Source organism: Arachis ipaensis, chromosome B2 (assembly GCF_059453495.1).
Source record: "Arachis ipaensis isolate K30076 ecotype BB chromosome B2, ASM5945349v1, whole genome shotgun sequence".
Classification (NCBI taxonomy): Eukaryota; Viridiplantae; Streptophyta; class Magnoliopsida; order Fabales; family Fabaceae; genus Arachis; species Arachis ipaensis.
Genome location: NC_142437.1, coordinates 34,284,554 through 34,290,553, shown reverse-complemented (window position 1 = coordinate 34,290,553; position 6,000 = coordinate 34,284,554). Strand labels below are relative to the sequence as shown.

At 38.8% G+C, this 6,000-nt stretch overlaps 1 non-coding gene across 1 annotated transcript; it reads right to left on the bottom strand.

Moving 5' to 3' along the window:
- Positions 1 to 916: 916 nt before the first annotated feature.
- On the bottom strand, positions 917 to 1,024 carry LOC148573540 (small nucleolar RNA R71). Its single transcript, XR_015906548.1, has one exon. It is a non-coding gene; the product is annotated as a small nucleolar RNA R71 (small nucleolar RNA).
- Positions 1,025 to 6,000: the final 4,976 nt, after the last annotated feature.

Here is a 6,000-nt window from a genome sequence, read left to right as displayed (position 1 = left end):
AAAACTACCTAACTAACTCCCTCACTAATTTTCGAAAATCACCTTCCTCTTTTTCAAAATTCCTTTTTAATTAACTAATTATTTTAATTTTTAATTTTAATTTTATTTCTTTTCTAATTTTCAAATTTTATTTTAATTTCAAATTAAAAACAAAAATATTTTTATTTTAATTTATTTAATTTTCAAAAATTCTTCTCTCTCACCTCCTTCTAATTATTTATTTATTTACTAACACTCCTCTTCATCTAAGAATTCGAACCTACTTCTCACCCTTGTGTTTGGATTCTCCATCTTCTATTCATATCTTCTTCTACTCCCATAAAAGAATCTCTATACTGTGATATAGAGGATTCCATATTTTCTTTTGTGTTTTCTTCTTTTTCATATGAGCAGGAAAAAGGATAAGAACATTCTTGTTGAGGCTGATCCTGAACCTGAAAAGACTCTGAAGAGAAAGCTAAGGGAAGCTAAAGCACAACTCTCTGGAGAAAATCTGACTGGAAATTTCGAAAAAGAAGGAGACATGGCCGAAAATAATAACAATGCAAGGAAGATGCTTGGTGACTTTACTGCACCTAATTCCAATTTACATGGAAGAAGCATCTCAATCCCTGCCATTGGAGCAAACAATTTTGAGCTGAAACCTCAACTAGTTTATCTGATGCAACAGAATTGCAAGTTTTATGGACTTCCATCCGAAGATCCCTTTCAATTTTTAACTGAATTCTTGCAAATCTGTGATACTGTTAAGACCAATGGGGTTGATCCCGAGGTCTATAGGCTTATGCTCTTCCCGTTTACTGTAAGAGACAGAGCTAGAATATGGTTGGACTCTCAACCTAAAGATAGCCTGAACTCTTGGGATAAGCTGGTCACGGCTTTCTTAGCCAAGTTCTTTCCACCTCAAAAGCTTAGTAAGCTTAGAGTGGATGTTCAAACCTTCAAACAAAAGGAAGGTGAATCCCTCTATGAAGCTTGGGAGAGATACAAGGAACTGACCAAAAAGTGTCCTTCTGACATGCTTTCAGAATGGACCATCCTGGATATATTCTATGATGGTCTATCTGAGCTATCAAAGATGTCACTGGACCATTCTGCAGGTGGATCTATTCATCTAAAGAAAACGCCTGCAGAAGCTCAAGAACTCATTGACATAGTTGCAAATAACCAGTTCATGTATACTTCTGAAAGGAATCCTGTGAGTAATGGGACGCCTATGAAGAAGGGAGTTCTTGAAATTGATACTCTGAATGCCATATTGGCTCAGAATAAAATATTGACTCAGCAAATCAATATGATCTCTCAGAGTTTGAATGGATTGAAGGATTCATCCAACAGTACTAAAGAGGCCTCTTCTGAAGAAGAAGCTTATAATCCTGAGAACCCTGCAATAGGAAAGATGAATTACATAGGTGAACCCTATGGAAACACCTATAATTCTTCATGGAGAAATCATCCAAATCTCTCATGGAAGGATCAACAAAAGCCTCAACAAGGCTTTAATAATGGTGGAAGAAACAGGTTTAGCAATAGCAAGCCTTTTCCATCATCCACTCAGCAACAGACAGAGAATTCTGAGCAGAATCCATCTAGCTTGGCAAATATAGTCTCTGATCTATCTAAGGCCACTTTGAGTTTCATGAATGAAACAAGGTCCTCCATTAGAAATTTGGAGGCACAAGTGGGCCAGCTGAGTAAAAGAGTCACTGAAATCTCTCCTAGTACTCTCCCAAGCAATACAGAAGAGAATCCAAATAGAGAGTGCAAGGCCATAGATTTAACCATCATGGCCGAACCTACAAGGGAGGGAGAGGACGTGAATCCCAGTGAGGAAGACCTCCTAGGACGCTCAGTGATCAACAAGGAGTTCCTCAATAAGGACCTAAAGGAATTTGAGGCTCACCTAGAGACCATAGAGATTCCATTAAACCTTTTTCTGCCCTTTATGAGCTCTGATGAGTACTCTTCTTCTGAAGAGAATGAAGACATTACTGAAGAGCAAGTTGCCAAGTACCTTGGTGCAATCATGAAGTTGAATACCAAATTATTTGGTAATGAAACTTGGGAAGATGAACCTCCCTTGCTCACCAATGAACTGAGTGATCTGGATCAACTGACATTGGCTCAGAAGAAACAGGATCTTGGAAAGTTCTTAATACCTTGTACCATAGGAACCATGAACTTTGAGAAAGCTCTGTGTGACCTGGGGTCAGGAATAAACATAATGCCACTCTCTGTAATGGAGAAACTTGGGATCTTTGAGGTGCAAGCAGCTAGAATCTCATTAGAGATGGCAGACAACTCAAGAAAATAGGCTTATAGACTAGTAGAGGACGTGTTAGTAAAGGTTGAAGGCCTTTACATCCCTGCTAATTTCATAATCCTAGAAACTGGGAAGGATGAGGATGAATCCATATCATCCTTGGAAGACCCTTCCTAGCCACAGCAAGAGTTGTGATTGATACAGACAGAGGAGAATTGATCCTTCAACTGAATAAGGACAACCTTGTGTTTAAAACTCAAGGATCTCTTTCTGTAACCATGGAGAGGAAGCATGAAAAGCTTCTCTCACTGCAGAGTCAATCAAAGCCCCCACATTCAAACTCTAAGTTTGGTGTTGGGAGGTCAAAACAATACTCTGAACATCTGTGAGGCTCCATGAGAGCTCACTGTCAAGCTATTGACATTAAAGAAGCGCTTATTGGGAGGCAACCCAATGTTATTTAATCATATCTATTTTATTTTCTTTTTGTTATTTTGTGTTTTATTAGGTTGATGATCATGTGAAGTCACAAAAACTACTGAAAAATCAAAAACAGAATGAAAAACAACATTGAAAATAGCACACCCTGGAGGAGAACATTCTGGCGTTTAAACGCCAGAAACAAGCATCTGTCTGGCATTTAACGCCAGAAACAGGCACCAAGCTGGCGTTTAACGCCAGAAATAAGCATATGTCTGGCGCTAAACGCCAGAAACAGGCTACATTTGGGCGTTTAACACTAAAAACAGGCAGCAGTCTGGCGTTAAATGCCAGGATTGCATAGCAAGGGCATTTTACATGCCTAATTGGAGCAGGGATGTTAAGTCCTTGGCCCCACTGGATCTGTGGACCCCACAGGATCCCTACCACTTCTTCTCTCATCTTCACACCTTTTCATAACATTCTTCCTCAATTAACCTACACCAATCACCTTCATTACTCCTCCAAAACCATCATACACCCACCTACACCCACCCACTCAAATTCAAACCATCACTCCTTCCTTTTCACACATCATAACCACCTTAAACCCCTAGTGGCCGAACCATTCACACACCTCCATCTCCTCCATCTCTTCTTCTTCTCATCCTTTCTTTCTTCTTTTGTTCGAGAACGAGCAAACCTTCTAAGTTTGGTGTCGTAAAAGCATTGCTTTTTTTTCCAAAACCATTTATAGCACCTAAGGCCAGAGACATCCTCATTGAAGAGGACAAGCCCATCACTAAGAAAAGGATGGAGCAAACAAGAGATCATGGACCTCAACAAGAGCATGAGGAAATCCCCCACCATGAAATCCCTGAGATGCCTCAAGGGATGCACTTTTCTCCACAAAACTATTGGGAGCAAATCAACACCTCCCTAGGAGAATTAAGTTCCAATATGGGACAACTAAGGGTGGAGCACCAAGAGCATTCCATCATCCTCTATGAAATTAGAGAAGATCAAAGAGCTATGAGGGAGGAGCAACAAAGACAAGAAAGAGACATAGAGGAGCTCAAAAGCACCATTGGTCCTTCAAGAAGAGGAAGACGCCACCCTCCCTAAGGTGGACTCATTCTTTAATCTCCTTGTCTATTTGTTTTCTGTTTTCGATTTTTGAGCCTTATGTTTTATTGATGTTTTTGTCTTTATTACATGATCATTAGTATTTAAGTGTCTATGCCTTAAAGTTATGAATGTCCTATGAATCCATCACCTCTCTTAAATAAAAAATGTTTTAATTACAAAAGAACAAGAAGTACAGGGTTTCGAATTCATCCTTGAAACTAGTTTAATTATTTTGATGTGGTGACAATATTTTTTGTTTTTTGAATGAATGCTTGAACAATGCATATGTCTTTTGATATTGTGGTTTCTGAATGTTAAATATGTTGGCTCTTGAAGAATAAGGAAAAAGGAAAAATGTTATTTGATAATCTGAAAAATCATAAAAATGATTCTTGAAGCAAGAAAAGCAGTGAATACAAAAGCTTGCGAAAAAAAAAAGAGAGAGAGAAAAATAGCGAAAAAAAAGAAAAAGAAAAAGCAAGCAGAAAAAGCCAAAAGCTCTTTAAACCAAAAGGCAAGAGCAAAAAGCCAATAGCCCTTAAAACCAAAAGGCAAGGGTAAATAAAAAGGATCCAAGGCTTTGAGCATCAGTGGATAGGAGGGCCTAAAGGAATAAAATCCTGGTCTAAGCGGCTAAACCAAGCTGTCCCTAACCATGTGCTTGTGGCGTGAAGGTGTCATGTGAAAACTTGAGACTGAGCGGTTAAAGTCGAGATCCAAAGCAAAAGAAGAGTGTGCTTAAGAACCCTAGACACCTCTAATTGGGGACTTTAGCAAAGCTGAGTCACAATCTGAAAAGGTTCACCCAGTTATGTGTCTGTGGCATTTATGTATCCGGTGGTAATATTGGAAAACAAAGTGCTTAAGGCCACGGCCAAGACTCATAAAGTAGCTGTGTTCAAGAATCAACATACTGAACTAGGAGAATCAATAATACTATCTGAACTCTGAGTTTCTATAGATGCCAATCATTCTGAACTTCAATGGATAAAGTGAGATGCCAAAACTATTCAAGAGGCAAAAAGCTACAAGTCCCGCTCATCTGATTGGAGCTAAGTTTCATTGATATTTTGGAATTTATAGTATATTCTCTTCTTTTTATCCTATTTGATTTTCAGTTGCTTGGGGACAAGCAACAATTTAAGTTTGGTGTTGTGATGAGCGGATATTTTATACGCTTTTTGGCATTGTTTTTACATCGTTTTCAGTATAATTTAGTTAGTTTTAATATATTTTTATTAGTTTTTAAATAAAATTTACATTTCTAGACTCTACTATGAGTCTGTGTGTTTTTTTGTAATTTCAGGCATTTTCTGGCTGAAATTGAGGGACTTGAGCAAAAATCAGATTCAGAGGTTGAAGAAGGACTACAGATGCTGCTGGATTCTGACCTTCCTGCACTCAAAGTGATTTTCTGGAGCTATTTCTGGAGCTACAGAACTCCAAATGGCGTGCTCTCAATTGCGTTGGAAAGTAGACATCCAGGGCTTTCCAGCAATATATAATAGTCCATACTTTGCCCAAGTTTAGATGACGCAAAATGGCGTTCAACGCCAGTTCCATGCTGTATTCTGGAGTTAAACGCCAGAAACAGGTTACAAAGTGGAGTTAAATGCCAGAAACAGGTTACAAACTGGCGTTCAACTCCAAGAGAAGCCTCTACACGTGGAAAGCTCAATGCTCAGCCTAAGCACACACCAAGTGGGCCCCAGAAGTGGATTTCTGCATCATTTACTCATTTTTGTAAACCCTAGTAACTAGTTTAGCATAAATAGGACTTTTTACTATTATATTTAGATCTTTAGTTTCATCTTTAGACCATTTTCACTGAGAGGACGGGAAGTAGCCATTGACAACGGTGATGCCCAACATATAGCTTGCCATGGAAAGGAGTAGGAATGATTGGATGAAGACAGCAGGAAAGCAGAGGGTCAGGAGGAACGAAAGCATCTCCATATGCTTATCTGAAATTCTCACCAATGAATTACATAAGTATCTCTATCCTAGTTATATTTTATTTATCTTTTACTTATCAATTCATCAAACCATTTGAATCCGCCTGACTGAGATTTACAAGGTGACCATAGCTTGCTTCAAGCCAACAATCTCCATGGGATCGACCCTTACTCACGTAAGGTTTATTACTTGGATGACCCAGTGCACTTGCTGGTTAGTTGTACGAAGTTGTG